This window comes from Leptonychotes weddellii, chromosome 12, assembly GCF_054177405.1.
Source record: "Leptonychotes weddellii isolate Sample4059 chromosome 12, ASM5417740v2, whole genome shotgun sequence".
Lineage (NCBI taxonomy): Eukaryota > Metazoa > Chordata > Mammalia > Carnivora > Phocidae > Leptonychotes > Leptonychotes weddellii.
The window spans coordinates 56455150-56478911 of record NC_138380.1 but is presented as its reverse complement, the minus strand read 5'-3'; the positions used below and the strand labels follow the sequence as shown (position 1 = coordinate 56478911).

The window sequence follows — 23762 nt, the reverse complement described above, 5'->3', positions numbered from 1 at the left end:
CTGATCTTAAGGGAAAGGCTCTCAGCTTTTCCCCATTGAAGATGATATTCGCTGTGGGTCTTTCATAGATGGATTTTATGAACTTGAGGAATGTTCCCTCTATCCCTATACTCTGAAGAGTTTAAATCAGGAAAGGATGTTGTATTTTGTCGAGTGCTTTTTCTGCATCAGTTGAGAGGACCATATGATTCTTCTTCCTCCTATTAATGTGTTTTATCACATTGATTGATTTGCGAATGGTGAGCCACCCTTGCATCCCGGGGATAAATCCCACTTGGTTGTGGTGGATGATCCTTTTAATGTATTGTTGGATCCTAATAGCTAGGACTATGTTGACTAGAAGTGGTGAGAGTGGACATCCTTTTCTTGTTCCTACCCTTAGGGGAAAGGCTCTGGTTTTATGCTGTGAGTTTTTCATAAAAGGCTTTTATTAAGTTGAGGTATGTTCCCACTAATGCTACTTTGTTGAGGATTTTTATCATGAATGGATGTTATACTTTGTCAAATGCGTTTTCTGCATCTATTAAAGTGATGTGATTTTTATCCTTTCTCTTATTGATATGATGCATCTATTCATGCATTGATCGACATCTGGGTTGTTTCTCTATCTTGATTATTGTAAATAGTGCTATTACGAACATGGGGTACACATACCTTTTGGAATTAGTGCTTCTGTTTTCTTCAAATACCCAGAAGAGAAATTGCTGGATCATGTAACAGTTCTGTTTTCAATTTTTTGAGGAATTTCCGTAACATTTTCCATATTGGCTGCACAAATTTACATTCTCACCAACAGTGCACAAGAGTTCCCCTTTTTCCACATTCTTGGCAACACTTGTTGTCTATTGTCTGACAGTAGCCATTCTAACAAGTATGAGGGGATATCTCATTGACGTTTTTTCATTTCCCTGATGATTAGTGAGGAGCATCTTTTCATGTACCTATTGGCCATCTGTATGACTTCTGTGGAAAAATGTCTATTCAGATCTTCTACCCATTTGTAATCAGATTTTTGGAGGGTTCTTTTGCTATTGAGTTGTAGAAGTATTTTATATATTTTGGCTATTAAGCTTTTATCAAATATAGGATTTGTAAATATTTTCTCCCATTCAGTAGGTAGCCTTTTGATTCTGTTGATGATTTCCTTTGCTGTGCAGAAGGTTTTCAGTTTGATGTAGTCCCACTCTTTTTTATTACTTTTGCCTTTGAAGTCAAATCCAAAAAATCACTGCCAAGACTTATGTCAAGGAGCTTATTGCCTATGTTTTTTTCTAGGAATTTTATGGTTTCAGGTCTTATATTCAAGTATTTAATCCATTTCAAGTTAATTGTTGTGTATTGTTTAAGCAATGGTCCAGTTTTCATTCTTTTACATATACCTGTTTAATTTTCCCAACACCATTTATTGAAAAGATTGTCCTTTCCTCATTGTATATTCTTGGCTCCTTTGCTGTAAATTAATCAACTATAAATGCATGGGTTTATTTCTGAGCTCTCTTTTATGTTCCACTGATCTATGTGTTGTTTTTTTTTCATGCCAATACTCTACTGTCTGGATTACTATAGCTTTGTAATATACTTTGAATCCATGGAGCATGTTGCTTCCAGCTTTGTTCTTCTTTGTCAGGATTGCTTTGGCTATTTGGGATCTTCTGTGGTTCCACACATATTTTAGAATTGTTTGTCCTATTTCTGTAAAAAATGCCATTGGAATTTTGGTAAGGAATTTCAAATACATAGATTGCTTTGGGTATTATGGACACTTTAACAGTATTAATTTTTCCAATCCATAAGCAGGAACATCTTTTTTTAAATTAACATATAATGTATCATTTGCTTCAGGGGTACAGGTCTGTGATTCATCAGTCTTACACAATACACATCACTCATCACAACACATACCCTCCCCAATGTCCATCACCCAGCCACCTCCCCACCCCCCTCCACTTCAGCAACCCTCAGTTTGTTTCCTGAGCTCATAAGTCTCTTATGGTTTGTCTCCCTCTCTGGATTCATCTTGTTTCATTTTTTCCTCTCTTCCCCTATCACTTAGCATAATACCCTCTAGTTCCAGCCATGTTGCTGCAAATGGTAAGATTTCATTTTTTGATGGCTGCTAATATTTCATTGTGTGTGTGTGTGTGCGCATGTGTGTATACCACATCTTCTTTACCACTCACCTGTCGATGGACATCTGGGCTTTTTCCATAGTTTGGCTATTGTGGACATTGCTGCTATAAACATTGGGGTGCAGGTGTCCCTTCGAATCACTACATTTGTATCTTTGGGGTAACTACCCAATAGTGCAAATGCTGGTTCAGATGGTAGCTCTATTTTGAACTTTTTGAGAAACCTCCATACTGTTTTCCAGAGTGGCTGCACCAGCTCGTGTTCCCACCAACAGTGTAGGAGGGTTCCCCTTTCTCTGCATCCTTACCAATATCTGCTGTTTCCTGACTTTGTTAATTTTAGCCATTCTGACTGGTGTGAGATGGTATCTCATTGTGCTTTTGATTTGTATTTCCCTGATGCCGAGTGATGTGGAGCATTTTTTCATGTGTCTGTTGGCCATTCGGATGTCTTCTTTGCAGAAATGTCTGTTCATGTCTTCCATGAGCAGGAATATCTTTTCATTGTTTAAGATTTTATTTATTTGAGAGTCTGAGAGAGAGCATGAGCATGGGGAGGGGCAGAGGGGGAAGCAGACTCCCCATTGAGCAGGGAGCCCCACATGGGGCTTGATCCCAGGACCATAACCTGAGCCAAAGGCAGATGCTTAACTGACTAAGCCATCCAGGTGCCCCTCATTATTTGTGTCTTCATGTTTTTTCATCATTGTCTTAATAGTTTTCAGTGTAAAGTTTCAATTCATTAGTTAAATTTATTCTTATGCATTTTATTCTTTTTGATGAAATAGTAAATGAGGCTGTTTTCTTAATTTCTCTTTCTGGTAGTTCATTATTAGTGTATAAAAATGAAATAGCTTTCTGTAGGCTGATTTTGTATCCCACAACTTTGCAGTATTGTTAGTTCTAACAGTATTTTTGGTTGGAGTATAAGGTTTTCTACATATATTATCATGTCATCTAAAAATAGTGACAGTTTTACTATTTCCTTTCCAATTTGGTTGCATTTCTTTTTCTTGCCTGATTGCTCTGGCAAGGACTTCCAATAGTATGTAGAATAAAAGTGTTAAGAGCAGGCATCCTTATCCTGTTTTTGATCTTAGAGGAAAAGCTTTCAGTTTTTCACCATTTAGTAGATTAGCTATGGGCTTGTCAGGCTTGTCATATATGGCCTTTATTATGTTGAGGTAAGCTTCCTCTAAAGTAGAGATATTTTTAGTAGAAGTCATTACAGCAATTTTATCTAGCCACTGAGAGATGTTATCAGGATAAGGATGTTGTTATTAGCAAGTTACCAAAAAAATCTCGTAACTTTGTGGTGTATGTGGAAGGCAGGGACTGGATATGTACTGATTAGTGCTATACTCTTAACTCATTACCCAGAATAAAGTGTTACTCTGTTAAAATTTGTTCATTTATTAAAAACTCTGTCATGACAGAGGATAGAAGGAAAGAAAAACAATAGATGGATCATACTAGGAAAAGAATATGGTTAATTTATCAAGGAAAACTGAGTTGGAGGGGTGCCTGGGTGGCTCAGTCATTAAGCATCTGCCTGCAGCTCAAGTCATGATCCCAGTGTCCTGGGATGGAGCTCTGCATCAGGTTCCCTGCTGGGTGGGAAACCTGCTTCTCCCTCTCCCACTCCCCCTGCTTGTGTTCCCTCTCTCGCTGTGTCTCTGTCAAATATTAATAAAATCTTTTAAAAAAAAGAAAAAGAAAACTGAGTTGGATGCAATATTAAATAATGGCTAAAATTTTCTGAGGAAATTACTTAAATCATACCTAAGTATTATTTTTAAAATATTTCTTTACATTGAATTACTTTAAATAGATATCAGTGTTAGTAATCTTGATATAGTTTATACCTATAAACTTAATATAAATTATATAAAAACAAATGATTAATGTATTTATTAGAATTAGTAAAGCTATTGGAGCTGGGGGATAGCATGACCTCTCTAGTTACATGTCTTATGATATATTCTTTGAGAATCTGTTCTTATATATGTCATAATTACTCATGTGCTAACAACCCTAAGGAAATGTGCCTTTTAATATGATTTCTTTGAAACCCAGAAAGCCTCTAAGAAATAATTTTCTAATGGTGAATACATAGGTATGGTGTTAAATAGTGAGACTATGTTTTGGAAGGAGAATCTGTTAAGAACTTTCAAAAACCATGACAAAGCCAGTTAGCTTCAAGAGCACTTCTAAAGCTAGAAATAATGTCATTATTTATTGGACCTCCTGAAAAGTGACCCATGCCTATTTTGTGTTGGTGAATTCTGACACGTGAGGCAAGGGATCCAGCAAGACAACTGAAAACAGAGGTGGACCAGTGAAGCATAAGGAGTGCATTTTTACAAGCTGAGAGGAATATATTCATTTTTTAGTAAGACATAGAACATGTCATAGTTTCCTGGTTCCTATCACCCTCTTCTGTCTGTTTAGTAACTGAATTACCTACTTTATTTCCTCTGGCCTAGGAATTGGACTATTTTTTTACCTAGTGTTTTTTTCTTGGTCTACTACAGAAGTAAACATACTTTTATAGAATTTCCCCCATAATCCTTTCTGTAAATGAAAACCTTTTTCTCGATGTTTTTTAAGATTGGTTACTGCCAACAACAAAGACTCATTTCACTTTCCACCTCATTTGTACCTACAGGGAAAATACATACATACAAAGGATAATGAATGAAGCAAGTAGACACACTTAAAGAATCACTAAGAAAAGACTTCCCATACACAAAAATACTTATATAAAAACTACAAATTTTAACTGGGTTTTTTATTTCTAACACTTAAGTTACTAATATCATATGGAATATGGAATAGACTGGCTAGGTACTTGACATCAAAGCAATAGCTCAGCTGGGATGTTTAATAAGATAACCAAGCAAGGCAGACCAAATCATTCATAAAAAGCTATGAAGAGAAATGTGTCACACATTTGATTTTCACCAAAAAAAAACTAAAAAAAAGTCAAGAAACCACAAATTCCTCAGTTACATGAAAATACTATTCATACTACCTTCCAGCAAGGCAAAGAACTGGTTAGCATATATGATTAAAATATGGATATGGAGAACTACAGTCATTTGCCATAATAATGGATTCAAGGTCATGTGTTATCTGTCATCATAAACCAAGCAATTACATGAATCAGATATTTCTCTGGAGCTTACTTTAAAAGGTTTTTGATTTTACGAACAATGACATGTTTATCTTTATATCCCAGGGCCTCTGGCACAGTGGCTGGTATATAACATTGTAGGTGATCAATCAGCTACTCACAAAATGGACAATGATACTTCATTTGGAACAGTAGATGCAATTCCTGTTATCTCTACATAACATCATTAGATCACTCTCCTTCCCACTCTAAGACCTTTGGAAAGGAGATAAAAATCAAGCAACAAAATGAAAATATGGTTATATCAGACAATTTCAGAAGAATAGCAGGTAGTAAAGAGAAGGATATTTGGCCATGAAAGGGTCCAGAAAATAAGGAAAAAAAAATCTAGAAATAGAAAAATGAAAGGAAAGGGGGATATAGGAATACTAGGTAGTAGGAGTAAGGAGTAGTTCCTATGTTACAACTGTCAAAAGCGGACATTAGTGAAGGATTAGGGTTAAAATGGAAACCTTCAGCTAACCAAAGAAAGAAGAAGCAAAAACCAGAATGTAAGAGCATTCAGAAAAATTAGTCTGATACATATCATTTATCGAAATATTGCAAATAGCCTAAGGCCCTGAAGGTTTGTTTTTCATTTTTTTGGTTTTTTTACTAACAGTTTAGTATATAAAGTTTTTTCTTAAAAGAAAAAATGTAGCATTTTTGATGTAACTTCTAAAAAATGACTAATCATATTGATTTGGGAAAATATTCATTCCTTGAGAATAGCAGCTGTGAGTACTTTTATTTTTTCAATAGTTACCAAAAATAACTTCAAAAGACTCAGATGACTGAGAAGACAATCTTCATTATTCCCAAGGAATACAGAGCACAGACGTTCTAAACTGTTTTGTAGATTACCCTGTTTTATGTCCTCTCTCCATAAAAGCATCTCTAATTTTATTTCTAGATTATCTTGAAAGTTTGAAGAAAAAAAAAAGAACAGTATTTCATTAAGTTTTTGACATAGAACATAATATCTACACTGATTTTAGTGGGACTAAAGAAAGGAAGGCTGTCTTAGAGGCTGTGTTTCCTGGCTAGTGTCAGGACAACACTGGACAAATTATAAGAACTGATCTGATGAATTCAATTTCTCCCCTCCCTATTATTCATGAAGAAGTGTAGAAATTAAAGAGAAGCAAATAGGCATAGCACCTTTCATCGTCTGTTAACATAAGACAATTTTTAACATAGCCCAGGGCAGGGAAATGCAGATGCTCTTATGTTATAATAAGGCCAGAGTTATTAGTTATTTGTTTGTTACAAATAAGGTCAAAGTTATGTTAATAGAAGGAATATGAATTTCTTCCAGAGACCAGATGGGACCTTTAGAAATAAATGAGTCATCACAGTGGGAGGCGTGTTTGATTTCAGATATTTGGGTGAAAACAAGCTACAGCCTGGAGTGAAAACCCCTGCTCCACAATATCATCTATTTCCTGTCTAAATAAAAAACAAAGTCTTCATTACATATCTCTAACACAGCCCAAAGACACAAATCCTAGCACAAAGTGTCGCTCTCTGCAGGGCCAGCCGGAAACTATCAACATAGGGGAGAAAAGCTTTTAGCAACTGCTGTAGGCTGCAAAATTTGAAAGACACAAGGGATAACTGGGAACAGAGGTGTTGAGAAATCCCATGTATATGTGTGTTTGGGGTGGGGTAGGGGGCCATCCAGACCAAAGGGAAAGAGGTTAAAGGGAGAAGACTGAGGGAAAGGGACAGAGAATAGAGAAATTAAAGTTTAATATGTTCAGGTGTGAGATGTACCCATTCCACACCTCAAAACCTCTTCCAACTAAGTGATCCTGATGTGACAAGAAGTCAGGTAGCTAAGCACCTTATCTTCCATCTACACAACTAATTACAACTAAATTCGGTCAATTACCTGAAGCCGAGAGTAAATTCCTTATATTTCTCTTAATGTTCTATATATTCATTTTGGGAATAGGAGCTTACAGCAGAATCTAGAGTACAGAGGTAATAGCTCCTGTGCCATGGTCATCAGTGGACTTTGGCAGCATCCTTGATGTGTTTTACTAGCAATGGGATCTACCCACAAGGCCAAGTTAGGTAGATCAGTTATCCCTTCTTTCCCCCTTTTTCTAAAAAGTGGCTCAGGACAACAGAGGCATGTAGATGGGAGAGAAAAGGAAAGACCACTACATGGATTACAGAGAATGTTATTTCTCTTGAAATAGGGCCATCCTCAGTATCAGATTCCTCAAATGTAAAACAGTGATCACCACAAAATTTCTTCCCTTGCTATAGCCTTTCAAAGACCACATATGTTTTGCAAAAAGAAAAAAAAAATGATGATCTACATCGAAAAATGAATTATACTATAAAATCTTAAAGATTCTTAAGGATTGAGAGCAAAAAAAGATATAAATGTATTAAGAAAAAAAGACAAAATGAAAGTGACAGCTGTAATATTCTCTAGGTTTTCAGGAGGTGATAGTTTTTAATAATACTTTCAAGTTGCTCCTATGTGTTATTAATATTCTATGAGAGATTATACCTGGTCAGTGGCTTCAAGGCAAAGACCTTAACATAGCGCACACTTTTTAACATCTGATTACTAAAATACCCTAGAATGAAAAGAATATCAAATAGACAAGAAAGAGACTAGCAAATTAAAAAATGTGAACAAGCAGTTTTATAAAGCTCCCCTCAAGTTCATAGAAATCCCAGTGCCTAACAGAAGAAATATTTGGAATTTTTGGTAAAATTAAATATAAATACAACCTACAGAGTCACTATCTTTTCCTTATATGGAAGATATAAAGCATTGACATAGAATATATATAGATATATCTATATATGTGTAACATGCAAAAAAAATTCAATCTGGAACTGTATTTTAATGTCTCAGCAGACAAAAACCATTTTAAGTAAAACCTCAGGGTTAAGGTTTCTCTGACTTAACCATGAATCAAGCAGTTAGAATAAATGAATGGCGTGCCTATGGTTGTGACAGGATGGAAGTTCTTTTTACTGGAGAAAACAGATAAGGGAGAGGGAAACAAAGTTCAAAGTTTCTTAGCTTTTTTTTAAAGACTTAACAGTTAAAAAAATCTAAAATTAAATTTTATAATTTCTGTTGTCATGAAGTACAGTTTGAAAATAAACAAATTTGACAAAAAATATTTTTAAATCCAGATCATTTAAGAAGCAGTACAGTATGACCCATTTCACACTCTCCACTACTGTAAAATAAATTTTTACTATCTCAGAAAATGTGATTACTTCCAAGGCTGTCATACATACTAACTTCTGAACTGTGATTTTACTCTTCAGGTGCTAAGGATACCAATAAAAGTAGTCAGAATACCAGTAAACGAACAACAGAGGAGCAAACCATAGTTCTCTTAACTACAGAGAACAAAATGAGGATTGCTGGAGGGGAGGTGGGGGAGTGGGGTGTTGTTAAATGGGTGATGGGTATTGAGAACATGTGTTGTGATGAGCACTGGGTATTGTACGTAAGTGACGAATCACTAAATTCTACTCCTGATACCAATATTACACTATACGTTCACTAACTAGAATTTATTTTTTTATTTTATTTTTTTAAGATTTTATTTATTTGACAGAGAGAGAGAGAGACAATGAGAAAAGGCAACACAAGCAGGGGGAGTGGGAGAGGGAGAAGCAGGCTTCCCGCCAAGCAGGGAGCCCGATGCCGGGCTCGATCCCAGGACCCTGGGATCATGACCTGAGCCAAAGGCAGACACGTAACAACTAAGCCACCCAGGCAACCCACGGAATTTAAATAAAAACTTAAAATAAAACAAAAATAAAAAAATAAAAAACTGAGGAACAGTCTCAACCTGATCCCTTAATTTTTCCCGTATCTAAGCCATATTTTTCTGAAGAAAAATGGCTGATACCACATAATTACAGCAGAAACAGACTTGAAAATCTGAGTTAATTCCTCTGAAAGAACACTTACTATTTCCTTTTTGTGTCTTTTTCTCTCCCCAAACATTCTAACTAACCATAAAATACAAATAAATCGGGCGCCTGGGTGGCTCAGTTGGTTAGGCGACTGCCTTCGGCTCAGGTCATGATCCTGGAGTCCCGGGATCGAGTCCCGCATCGGGCTCCCTGCTCGGCGGGGAGTCTGCTTCTCCCTCTCCCACTCCCCGTTTGTGTTCCCTCTCTCACTGTGTCTTTCTCTGTCAAATAAATAAATAAAATCTTTAAAAAAAATTTAAAAAAAGAGGCAAAAAAAATACAAATAAATCAGGGAGAGCTAGTTCACTTTTATAAAATTTTTTCTTTTAACATTTTTCAAACATTACTTCAATTGGTCCACAACCTTAGTGAAATTTAAATATTTCAATGTACTCTTCTTGTAAATATTATTGCAGTTGAATATTCTACCACTTTCAACATTATAATTTCTTATTTTTCTTTCATTACTAATAGAAAGCTTCTGCAATTTGCCTGGAACTTTGTCGTTTTCATTCCTTTCTGGAAAATGCTTGCTAAATTCATTGTTGACAAAAAACTAAATACTGAAAGCAGAGTGTTCCAGGAGTGGCATGTTAATATTCAGCATTTCTGTTGAGATTCTCAATTTGTCTCTAACAACCATATGCAGACACAGTCCCATACTGGGGGATAATGTATATGTGAAATTTAAAAATAAGAAGTATTTGTTTCTATAAGCAATTACCTAATTCAACATGGGAGCGTGTGAATCTTTACATCCATCATACTCGTCAGTAAAAAAAAAAACTGATAAGATACTCCCATTTTTTTTTTTTTACTGAAGAGTATGATGGATGTAAAGATTCACATGCTCCCTTGTAGATGTTGTTGAAGGAAGTGTTGGTATTAAGACTGAGGACGCATAACAGCCTGGAGGTGAGAGATGACAGACTTTAATAATCTAATAAATAATGGCATATAATTATTTTCTGAAAAAAACATCACGTTGGATAAATGAAGCAGACTCCAAAACTGTATGGATATTACAGTTTTAAGTAATCAACTCCCATAAGCATGCATATTACACAGGATGGACACTATTATTTTTTAGTGTAAGAGGCATTCAGCTTTTCTTTTTCATTTTTTTTTTTCTTTTCAGGTCAACTTTTTATTGACATATCTTTAAGATTCTTTACAATCTACTGATGAGCCCACTCAAGATAGTCTTCATTTCTGTTAATGTTTTCTGATTTCTAGCATTTCCTTTTGATTCTCTTAGAGTTTTCACCTCTCTGCTTAAGTTATCCATCCATTCTTGTATGTTGCCCACTTTTTCCATTAGGACCCTTAGCATATTTATCAGTTATTTTAAATTCCCAGTCTGGTCATTCCAAAATCTCAGCCATATCTAAGCCTGGTTCTGATACTTGCTTTGTCTCTTTAGACTGTATTTTTTTTTTTTTTTTTTTTGCTTTTTAGCCTGCCTTATAATTTTCTGTTGAAAGCCAAATATGATTTATTAGGTAAAAGGAATGGAAGTAAATAATCCTTTAGTATAAGGTTTTATGCTTATGTGGCTAAGAGGCTGTGTTTGCTCCTTGCTTCAGTGGTAGTGTCACAGGCAAGTTTCCTCTAGTGTCCCTGGTTTTGCTTCCTTTGTTGTCTTTGGGCTTCCCTAGAGATTCCTTCTTAAATAAGGGCTGAGTTATTTGAGCTGTAATTCCCTATCGTTTTAGAGGAGCCCCAATGATGTGATGGTAGGTATGTGTGGGGTGAGGGGGAAGTCTCTATTCTTATCATTACTGAGACTATGTCCCTGGACTATGACCTTCACAAGTGCTTCTCAGTTTGGGTTTATGTTTTTCATCCCCCTGAGGTGAGACAGGAAGCCTAGAGGGGGCTGAATTTAGGTATTTCCCTTCCCAAAACAAGGTTAGGTTTTGGTAGAATCCAAATCAGACCCTGGTAAAAAGAGTTTCCCTTGAGGATAGGCCTTTTGTTAGAGAACAAAAGCTCTAAGCTTATTTCAAGAATATTACCTTTCCCTTCTCTCTGCTCTAAATATGGAGGAAATTTTACTCCAGGCTACCTTCCTAAGAACAAGTTGGGGATCCTGGAGGTAAAATCCAGGAAAGTGTGGGAGCCTTCCTGTGTTTGTACTCACAAATGTTTCTCTCTCTCAAGCTAGTTCATGCTCAGTGTCCAACAATTAGTTAATTATCCTAAATGTTCTTACCAAGTTGCATGAATGGCTTCACCTTCAGGTAAACTATGATTCTTTGTGTTTGCCTGTCTCTTCAATTTTAGGGTCAGCAGTTTGCCTTGTGATCTGATGAATCCATAGGGTTGTTAATTTTTAGTTTGTCCAGCTTTTTTTCTCATTGCAAGAATGGGAGTTAAGACTTCCAAACTCTTTACATGTTGGACTTAAGTTTTATAAATGTTACTTTAAGGAATTATTCATTCCCATTTGCTTATAGGCATTTACAATATTCTTTAATCATTAAAAATTTGATTATCCAGAGATTATAAGCCAGTCACCCATTTATGCTACTGTAGGTGTTATGAAAACTCAGACTTTATTTTCCTAACCTGCTGAGAAATAGTTCTGCTGATCTTCACAATACATATCCTGACACCTAGTTCAAGCTTTGATCTGAAAAGGCTTATTTGTGGCTTGAGACATGTCTGGTATTCACTCGTATTTAAACACTTTCATTGGAAAGAACTTCTGGGAGCTCAGTGAATGTGATTAGCAAGTCTGTCTGTATTATATTTTGCCAAAGGCAGAATACTAATTGTTAATTGAGAGGTTGCCTTCTCCTCTGGAAATCTATGAAAGAAACAGTAAATCATTAGAAGCCGGAAAGCAAGCCTACTATTTTGTTTAAATGCCATGCCCTGAAAATACTTTTACCTAATTCAGCAGACTTTGGTTATAAGTGCCAAAACACTGCATACCAAAAGTTAAATAAATGACCTTGAGACAATTAATGAATGGATAATTTAAAAGTATTTAAAAAAAAAAAGTAAATATTTTCATAGTTAAAGTCACCCCTGAAAAACGATCCTGTTGAAAAGTGGTGCAGTAGGGCGCCTGGGTGGCTCAGTCGTTAAGCGTCTGCCTTCAGCTCAGGTCATGATCCCAGGGTCCTGGGATCGAGTCCCGCATCGGGCTCTCTGCTCCTTGGGAGCCTGCTTCTCCCTCTGCCTCTGCCTCTCTCTCTCTGTCTCTCATGTATAAATAAAAAAAAAAAGAAAAGAAAAGTGGTGCAATATAATTACAATTCATGACAGTCAAACTAAAAGATTTTTCTTTTGGCTGCTGATTTTAAGTTACTTACAATATAGTCCATTTGGCACCATTCACACAGCCAACACAGATTATTTTTACTTTTAAAACATTGTTATCAAACAGACTGAGTCACCACATTTTCACATACCCACTTGGAGCCAATACTTTAAATATTTTTAAAATAAAATGACAGAAGAGAATTACACTAAACTGCATGAAATTTCACTCAGTATTTGTCCACAGTAAAAAGAAAATGTCTTCATGGAGAAAATCAGATAAAGGAAATAATATATAACTAAAACTCTAAGGGAGGTGGGAACTAATGATGTGTGAAAATTTAATCGGCTTCAGTACGCCTACTATGCTGTACTCCATTTGTTAAGGAATGGTAGAAGCAGCAGTTCTCTGGGTAAAGTGAGTAAGGGTTATTAGCAATCATAATGGTTTGCTACCTGATAAATTTGCAGATTAAGCAACCTCTGCCATGGAAGTTAGTAATATTTCAAAGATATAGCTCAAAGGAGAATGGAATGGGTATTTTATTTTCATATCAAGAAAACCGGACTCTTTACCAAAGTGTGTGGCAGCAGAAGTCTTGCTTCCTCATTTTTCAATTTAATGGGTGGTAAGACTTCTACCCAGTACTGATAATTTTATGACATTTCACTCATTCAATCATATAATGTTCTATAGTTATACTCCACAATCGTCTGCTATTCTGCTCTTCTTGTTAAAGATCACATCAGAAAAAGCAACAACCTATTTTATATCCAGGTCAGTTTTATAATAAAAATAATGAAAAATGTATGTAAAGTTTCTCCACTAGCATTGCATTTTTGTCATTTTTGTAATGAAAATAAATAGCTAGTGCTAAATTTTCAGAATGACCACTATGTTTTCTACATTTGAGTTTTCATTAGACAAAATGCCTTTAAGAAAAGGCCTTTGGAAATTTCATAACATAACCCTAGGGAGCCAACTGTTCTAATTAGCTAACCTGATGGTTAGAAAACTAGATGTGGACTGGCCCCATGATTGTTCTGTTGATAACACTGGGAATACAAGAAGGTCCTCAAGAACATGGCTCCAGAGGTGAGTGCACTGCGCATGAGGTTTAGTCTCACCTATGCAGCTTTGTGAGTTGTCCATCAAAATGCCTGGTTTCATGATCATTTAATGGAAGCCAGAACCACTCAAATGACATAATTATGAACCTTTTCAATCACAATTACTACTTAGCCTGTGGCAGTTACTACCAATAGTTCCATGAGCACCTAGTGTTAGCAGCAACTCTAGGTACTAGCCAATGTGGATAAAATAACAAAATCTGCAGTAAAATATTCACATAGATCATACCTAAATGACATGGGAGTGTTATTTCCAGATTCTATCATGAAAGGCACAAGGAAAACTATTTAGGGGAGAGGAAGGACTACACTTTGACAATAGCTTGACTGAGGCTGTGTCCAGAGAGCCAGGAGCGATCTAGCCCAGGGATTCTGAGTGTCTGAGCCAGAGTCCCTCTACATCAGGGGTAATTTAGGAAGCATAAGGCCAATGCCTGAGACTAGAGGACAAAGAATTCCAGTCAATTTGGAGGCTTTCTCATAAATGTAATGATCACGATTTATGATGTAACCCTGGCAGAGTAAAGATAAGAATCACAACCAGGTTTTGAAGTTGAAGACGATGACGGTGAAAATGGAAACTCCCAGACCACAGAAAACTCCTGGACCACTGGTTCTTAAACTTTGCTGTACACTCAATCCACATAAATGTTCTTTATATAAAACTGTTGGGGAAAATTATTCAAGGAGCAGGTATTAAGCAGTTTCCTTCAAGATACAGAGCAGAGGTTCTCCAAGTATATTTTACAACAGTTTATATCCACGCCCCATTCCCTTTTACTTCTCTACCTAAAGAGAGAGTCTGGCAGGCATAAACATTTCTCTTCCCTTTCCCTTTCAGGTCTGGCCTGTAAGAGAGCCAACGGTGTTTCTAATTTGCCATGTAAAGAAGACCAGCAGATTGCAGAAGAGCCAGTCAGGAGCACCTGGTTTCCATCCCTGAAATATGGAGTTTGCCCATATAAATGAAGTCTTCTCCAGTGGTTTTCTTTTTTTTTTTTTTCTTTTTAAAGATTTTATTTATTGACAGAGACAGCGAGAGGGAACACAAGCAGGGGGAGTGGGAGAAGGAGAAGCAGGCTTCCCAAGGAGCATGGAGCCCGATGCGGGGCTCGATCCCAGGACCCCAGGATCATGACCTGAGCTGAAGGCAGATGCTTAACGACTGAGCCACCCAGGTGCCCCTCTCCAGTGGTTTTCAAAGTGTGGTCCCAGAACAGGAACTTAAAAGATCACCTGAGAATATTTTAGAAATGCAAATTTACCCAGACCTATTGAGTCAGTACCGTTGGGGGTGAAGCCTGGCTACCTAGATGATTCAGATGCATTCCAAAGTTTGAGAAGCACTGATCTTTACAATAATTTATGTGAACTCTTCACTATTTTTCTTTTTATTTTATTTTATTTATTTATTTGATTGAGAGAGGCACTGTGAGAGAGGGAACACAAGCAGGGGGAGTGGGAGTGGGAGAGGGAGAAGCAGGCCTCCCGCCGAGCAGGGAGCCCGAGGTGGGGCTCGATCCCAGGACCCTGAGATCATGTCCTGAGCCGAAGGCAGACGCTTAACAACTGAGCCACCCAGGTGCCCCCACTATTTTTCTTCTGAATTGGTGAGCAGCCCTATAATAAATATGTAGGTTAAAAAAAATCAGATTCAATTATCTGTGTTCTAAATTTTTATCCAAATGCAAACTCTGCCCTGTCTTGTCTGCAGATTTTACTCACAGTTTTCTAAGTCAGAGAGAACATTTGTTCTGATTCTCACCAAAAGTAATCTTTTAAGGACCTGAACAAATAGCCCACATTCCTAGAGGTTTTCTGAACCAGGCACTAGGTGTAATTTTGTAGGACACCCCCTTTCTGTATGCGACCTTGTAAACCATCTGCAATAGCCATAGGAGAAAAGACTCTTGAATCAGAGAGCCCAACTGAGTCGTTGGCTCTCCCCATAACTAGAAGCATGACTAATGATAATTTTATGAGCTTCAATTTCACATGAAGTGGAATAATAAAAAATAAAGTAAAATGAAAATACAAGTAACCTCCCATGGTGGGAATTGAAAAAGATGATTTATGTGGGGAAAAAGTCCTACCAAAAATGTGCACATTTTATCTAATAATTCTGTTCTCTTAACCTATTCTGTAGTGTGTAGAACAGTGTCTGCCCTCCCCTCAATGGCTGCCCACATCCTAATCCCCAGACCTGTGAGGTATCACCCGACATGGCAAAAGGGACTTGGCAGATGTGATTAAGGTTAAGGACCTTAACATGGGGAGAGTAGCCTGGATTACCCAGGTGGGCCCAATCTAATTATATGAATTCTTATAAGCAGAGAATTGTTCCCAACTGTGATCAGAGGTTATGAACAGAAGAATGATCAGAGAGCTGGATCTTGCTGGCTTTCAAGATGGAAAAAGGGGGCCATGTGCCAAGGAATGCAGGCAGCTTCTCGAAGTTGGAAAAGGCCATGAAATAAGTTTTGGACTTGTGACATGTTGGATTTTTGACCTCCAAAACCATAAGATAATAGATTTTTGTCATTTTAAGGCACTAAGGCATAGGTAATTTGCTATGGCAGCAATAGGAAACTAGTGTATAACTCTATGCTTATTCTAAGTTACTTTGAGATGTAAAACTGGGGCATGCCACACCCATACACATTTCAGAGCCACTGACATCCAAATGGATCCCTGACCATATTAGTGGTTCAGAGCATCATGATTATAATACATAGGCAAGGTAGTTACTAGGGGTAAGCAATATGTATCCTCCTTTCACTCAGTTAGAGGATAAACTCGCCTGAAGAAAACAGAGGTAATTCACTATTTGGCAATGAAGCTGGACCTTTAAACTTTTCAACTTGCTTTTTGAAAAAGATGTTTCTTTCTTCCCCCCTTACAAGACTTGAAAAATATATAGCCTTAGCTGCCCTAGCTACCACAAAACAGAGATATACTTACTGTTAGGTTCCCCTTGGAGAAATCAGAAATCACTGGATAGAGAACAACAACGAGTTTTTTAAAGTGCCTAAGTGACTTGTTTGTCTAACATTGTAAGCAAAGAGTATAAGAAACGGACAACGTGCTTATTGTTCATTAAGCAAAATAGGCATCCAATTGCCTCACCAGCAGAAATATTCTAATAATTTTGAAAAGAAATTGAAGTATACTATATTGATACTGTTTTGCCAGGACTGCAAACAACCAGGATCTCACTTTTAGAATTAAGACTTACAATTTTAATATTTTACATACAAACAGGAACATTAACTGGGCAAAATAGGAGCTTATCAAAAGCTTTAAGTACCTTCTGTACAGACTATGAGATTTGTGAGATGCCTGCAGATGGCAGTCTTCCCATGGTGTCCCCACGTGACAGAGAGAACAAGCTCTCATGTCTCTTTTATAAGGGCACCAAATTCTATTCATGAGGGCTCCACCCTAATGATTACTTCCCAAAGGCCCCCACCTGCTAATATCACCACATTGGGGGTTAGAATTACAACATATGAATGGAGGGTATCTGCCTATAATGTCATCAGTATTAAGTGGAACAATCTAAGGACAAGCCTGGTCCTGCACATACAGTGAATATTCAGTAATACTAACTATTATCAGAAGAGGTGAGCTAGATGATGAAATCGGGGGTCTAAAACCTCATCACCTATTACACCCAGGCTGAGGAAAAACTGGCTCTATGTGATACCGCTATGCCTCACACAGAAGCAAAATCACAACTTCTTTGTGCACGCCCAGTGAGAGCTGACACTATTTGGTTGTCTATCCAGTCTTTTCCCCTTCCTCGTGCATAGGCCCAAGCCCCTAGAGGTCGATGCTCAGTGCTATTAACACCAGGCCATCACCAGTGATACGTGGGTCCCTGAACAAAGCTGAAACAGTCAGATTCTCTATTCCAGAGCCACATGAACTGAGTATGGCTAGACCTGCCACATGCAATATAGGAAGAGAGCCCTATCCTACTAAGCACCCAGAAGAGAAAACGTGTCAGCAAAAACAGAGAGCAAAACAGACACGCAGGGTGGAATAAAGATGAAGGATGCCAAGTCCCAGTGACTTTTCCTATTTATGTTAGTTACCTGAGGACTGAATGAGTTTCTGTCCCTGGATTCTAGGCTGTGCCCCAGTACCCTGATTATTAATTTGTCTTTTGACTTACCTAAGGCATAGGTAATTTGCTATGGCAGCAATAGGAAACTAGTGTATAACTCTATGCTTATTCTAAGTTACTTTGAGATGTAAAACTGGGGCATGCCACACCCATACACATTTCAGAGCCTACACAGGGAGCTAGGTAGAGAGGTTTCAAACATCTTGAATTGGAAGGCACACACTATGAAGAGTAAAATGCAAACAATGTTTCAGGAGCCTGTATGTCTAGAATAGTAGGAATTATAATCCGTCTCCCCTCGGCTAGAAGAGCAGCTGGCCTAGAGTTGCAGGTGAAGAAGAAAAGGTGAATTGCTGTCTGAGTCTTACGCAGCCACAAGCTAGGAAACCAGAGGAAATATGAACTTTTAAGTACAAGGTAGCAGGAAGAGCACAAGACAAGATTCAGCACCCAAAATTAAGCAAGACTTAGTCAGAAGGTGGGACTTGGCAAGTCCCTCTGGATGTTAAGTATGAAACGGAATGGTCATGTCCATGGAGAAAGTATAAAGGACGCGGAGAGTCACCATGCTTCCCTCTCCCGCCCTGAGTGAAAGGCCCTTGGATTTCCCTAACTCATCTAATGCACTGTTCTCCACCCAGGATGTACACTGAATCACTTGAAGAGCTTTAAAAAAAAAAAAAAAAAAGTAATAATGATACCTTTCACCTACAACCAATTTAGTCAAAATCTCTGGGGATTTGAAGGCATGGCCAACATTAACAACTACCTATAAAATGGAAGGAATTACTCAACTCGAGAAAAAGGTGATGGTGAAATGTGAATTCTTACAAGGAACTTCCCGAATCCAAACCTTCCCCGAGGACTGTGCACAGAGCTGGCAAGGCCTTAGGGCTTGTAAGGTCATGAGCAGTCATGTGAGGACAAAGCTACCGGGCACTAAGCCGTCTCAGAGGACATGCCCAGCTTCCTAGAGCAGAAAAAAGTACACAAACTCGGACATAACTTGAGGTCTATAATAAAGTTTAGTCCAAAGGGGATTATCACAGAAAAAAGGCAAACAATGGGAGGTGCCCTCAATTGTTTCCAGCTTCAGTCCAAAGGCATAATGGGAAGAAAAATATTCATGTTTCCTTTTGTTTAAAATTCATAGAAAGGGTCTTCATTTCTAAAACCTCCTTTTGTTCCAAGTGTTCAGAAATTCATATATGCAAAAACAAACAAAAAAAACCTCTTAAGAAGCTGATCCTTATAGCTGCAGTATTTTTCTATGCTGAAAAGCAGCATTCTTTTGTGTATTTCTAGACAGGTTTCCTCCTAAAATGTACACCTGACAACCAAAATGAGAGGCCATCCTCCTCTGAGAGTCAGAAAAGGGGCTTCCAGCCTTTGACCTGAGGAGGTAGGAGCCCTCTTGGAATGTGTGCACCATTAAACTGTGCTTGAGGGAGTTTACCTGCTCATGTTTTAATTATTGTTTTGGTCACATTATTTATGTTAGCCCTTTCAAAGACAACCCCAAACCCACTGCTAGGCATTATCTTCCTTGTTTATTAAGATATTTGGGTTTACACCAAAACAATACTGTTCAAATTCATCACATTCACTAGCATTCCAGTAAAAATCCCTTTACACCACCGGTGCTGGAGAACAAGATAAAGACGCCACATGAGTGAAATTTTAGCCTGAGTCAGCATAATTATCATGCTATTAGGGAATTCTGCTGTGCTGATTAGCATATATATCAGCTGCAGTGTAAGAACCCAAAACCTGTCTCGAAATTTGAGTGCATTGATGTAATTCCTCATCCATCCCCACTTCCTCTCTGCCAAAGGAAGCTAGGAAACTCAGACCCTAAGGAGGATTTTAAGTAATGTTGCAAAAATAATCAGTTTGGATAAGACAGGGTTTACTTTGTAAATCAACTATTTTCCCGCTTTAAATAAACAAGGCAAATTTGGGAAAACTGGGGGAGGGGAGCGGGGGGAAGCAGCAGCTAACACATTGGATAATGTGGGGAGGATTCAACATTAAAGATTGGGTCTCCTGTGTGTCCTGCCTAGGGTGAAAGAAGTTAAAGTGATCAGGGGACAGTTTGTTGAATGTGAGAGAAGATAGGAGTTCATTCTTTTTTTTTTTTTTTACTGATACTTTCATTTTTTATTTTTTTATAGTTTGTTTTTGTTTAAACTTTGTTGGATAACATATAGTGTAATATTGGTTTCTGGAGAATTCAGTGATTTGTCACAACACCCAGTGCTCATCATAACAAGCGCCCTCTTTAATACTCATCACCTGTTTAACGCCCCCCCACCATCAAAACCTGTTTGTTCTCTGTCATTAAGGGTCACTTATGGCTTGTTTCCTCTCTCCTTTTTTCTTTTCCCCCTTCCCATATGTTCATCTGTTTTCTTTCTTTGGAGGTTCCTCAAAAAGTTAAGAAGAGAGGGACCCCTGGGTGGCTCAGTCAATTAAGCATCTGCCTTCGGCTCAGGTCATAATCCAAGCGTCCTGGGATTGAGCCCCGCATCGGGCTCCCTGCTCAGCGAGGAGCCTGCTTCTCCCTCTCCCTCTGCTGCTCCCCCTGCTTCTGTGCTCTTTTTTTTCTGTCAAATAAATAAATAAAAATCTTTAAAAAAAAAGTTAAAAGAACTACCCTAAATCCAACAATTGCCCTTCCAGTTATTTACCCAAAGGAGTTTATTCTCTTAAGGGGCTCCTTAAGGATAGGGATTAATTCTTGAAGGTCCCTGAAATTCAGCACTCTTCTCTAAGAGCATATGCTCTTTAAGAGGCAAATTTTCCTTCCTCAAACCTCCACCCTTTCTATTCTCAACCTGTAATTTAGCTAATTTCATTTTTATCTACCTGTGATTGCTATTTACTTCTTTTACATTATATAGGGCTCTGGAAGACAGAAATCACATCTTACCAATTTTTGCATTCCTCATAATGCCTAAAACTCAGTGTTTCTATCCATTAAGTGCTTTGTTCTACAAAGGTGTTACGGGGTCTAATAAAGTATTTGCTCAGGGCATTTCCAAGTGAAGGACATGAATGGAAGCTCCTATGGCAGCAGGTGTTACCTCCCCGATTCTGCATGTGCAAGTAAGAACCATGCTTACTATAAAAAATGAACACATTCTGACATATATACGGTCAAACTGCATGCCAAAATGGGTAATGAATCTTAGAAAGTCATTTTTCAAAAGTATGAATAGTAATTGCTTAAATGGTAAAGGGCCATGACTTGGAGTCACACATTCTGTAACACACTTGGAATGAAAGAAACTATGTATTTCTTTTTCAGTCTTGTTCTTTAACATGTCCTGTTTCATTCCAGAAGATACCCTACTTACTATCATTTGTTTTATGAGCTTTGTTGCATAAAACTAACAGATCAGGAACTCAGTTCTTTGAACAGAGACTAGTACTTCCTAAGTTGTCGATATAGCTTAGGTAACATAACTACAATAATAATGATTACAATTATCTTGTCTAAATCATTTTTCCTTGGAACGCCTGGGTGGCTCAGTCAGTTAAGTGTCTGCCTTTTTGGCTCAGGTCATGATCCTGGAGCTCTGGAATTGAGCCCAGCATCAGGCTCCCCACTCAGCGGGGAGTCCACTTCTCCCTCTCCCTCTGCCCCTCCCCACTGCTTGTGCTCTCTCTCTCAATAAAACATTTAAAAAAAATAATACATCATTTTTCCTTTTCTGCATGTAGAGATTCTTGGTGGCTAGCATGTATTTCTGTAATTCAGAGTTCAACAATTTATACACTGTGTTGTATCAATGACGTAGAAACATGTGAAGATCAGAAAGTAAAGCATGGTTAAAGTAATCAATCCTCAAATACACCAAATGTATTCATGTGCCTATAAAACATCCTATACATGATAATAGTCACTTAGTAGTAAAAGTGAAAAAGTAAAAACCAAAAATTAATTTTACCACAAACATACTAAATCCCTTAGAATTTACTCAGCATATGAATAAATTCAAAAGCAAATAACACAAAGATATAGAATAGCATGTTTTCATTCATGGGCTCAGGAGGATAATGATCAGTATGGTGAAATAAAGAATGTTGACGTTCATCCACTCATCAAAAATTGGTCAAAGTAGGGGCGCCTGGGTGGCTCAGTTGGTTAAGCTACTGCCTTCGGCTCAGGTCATGATCCTGGAGTCCCGGGATCGAGTCCCACATCGGGCTCCCTGCTCGGCGGGGAGTCTGCTTCTCCCTCTGACCCTCCCCCCTCTCATGTGTTCTCTCTCATTCTCTCTCTCTCTCAAATAAATAAATAAAATCTTTAAAAAAAAAATTGGTCAAAGTAGTTTAACAAATTATTCATACAGGATATTATTGTATATGTCACAAGTGAAAGTCATGTTACTACTGACCTCTCAGTCATTGGAAAAGCTCCAACATCAGAAGTCAAACTCTTCTAGTATGTATATATGCTAATAGTTCATGGTTAGCCATCTTCCCAACCCATCCTTCTATAGAAAGCCTCTGCACATTAATAGATGGTTGTGGTTTAGAGGTTGTAATGAGGAATATTTTTCTTGTTAAACTAATCTACACTAACCATCAATAAAAGGCATCAATACTTAAATGAATGCCCACAGATTATGCTAGTGACTCACATCTGAGATTTTTGGAACCAGATATTTCAGAGTGTAATTTATAGTCTATTTTTCTCAAATCAATCACTTCATTGTTTCGTTAAGTGTTATGTCAAAGCTGTAAGTTACAAGTGATTCTAAATGATGAAATATCTAAGTTCTTGTGTCTGCCTTTCTCATTTGTTTGCAAAGCTATGTGAAATAGGCTTCTGGGGAAATGGTATATTAATGTGCATTTGTAGTAATTCATAGTGTTGAGTTATGTGAAGTAATAAAATGCCATTTTCTCTAATTTATCAAAGGAAAAGGTTCTCACCACAAACTGAAAAAAAATGACATTTTTATAAGAAATGTGAACTTACACTGAGACTAACAGTCAAGAGCCTGAAATAACTTACACATTTCATGCTTTTATATTTGTCATTACTTTTACTATCATTCAACTTCAAGTGCTTTACCTATTACCATTTATTACAAGACAGAAAAATTAATTGCAATGTTAAAAAATGAAAAAGGCTAAGTTCAGACATGAGCCACAGTGAGAATCCTGTTGACACTTGGTTCCAGCTAAAGCATGGAGTTTCAGGTACAGGCTACATAGTCACTCAACTTTTAGACTACAACCTTATGCCATTCAAAAATATAGACTATTATTTGGACTGGAAAATCTAGACATAATTATTGAACCAAATTATCCATTATATTTGTCTTTTACATACATTAATATCTATCCCAGGTTAATATCTATTTACTGCACAATAGGATTGTTTTTTAGTATACTAGTCAAATGTCCTGAAGTCTGTTATCACACATTCTATAAAGATAAATACTTAAGTGTGCTTTACATTTTGCACCTTCAATGATGCATTATGCTTTCTGCAGAAAAACTTACTGCAAACCAATTTTCCTGGCTGGCACTGGTTTTGGGTAAGCCATCCAAAAATCCAAATTACACCATTTTGAAGGCACTGGAGAATTACCAAAGCTGTGGACTTCAGAGACCATGATCTCAGAAGGGAAATACAAAGGATAGAGCCATTCCTGAAGTTTTCCCCCTTCAATCATTTGCTAATTCACAAGCAAAGGGTAGGGGCTGAGAAACTAAACAGAACTTCTTATGAGGTTGGGGAGACTGGAATTGGGGTGGGGGCCATCAAGGAGAAGGGATCCTAGTGAACACCCCAATTAGGACCCATGAATGTTGATATCAACTATACATAACCAAACAAGATTATGTGTTAAATGTTTATGTTTGTATTTGTGTATTTGTGTGTACACATGTGCACACACATTTACTTCGGAGTTGAAACAAAAGTAGAGCAGCCCTAAAACTG

General features: G+C 37.5%; 1 long non-coding RNA gene and 1 pseudogene across 1 annotated transcript in view; one reads left to right on the top strand and one right to left on the bottom strand.

The window, feature by feature from the left end:
- LOC145716552 (uncharacterized) overlaps positions 1-23762 on the bottom strand; it is a 262595-nt gene that overhangs the window by 140175 nt on the left and 98658 nt on the right. The gene's annotated exons all lie outside the window — the stretch shown is intronic.
- Positions 14234-23762, top strand: part of LOC102742056 (tubulin beta chain pseudogene) — a 51092-nt pseudogene continuing 41563 nt past the window's right edge.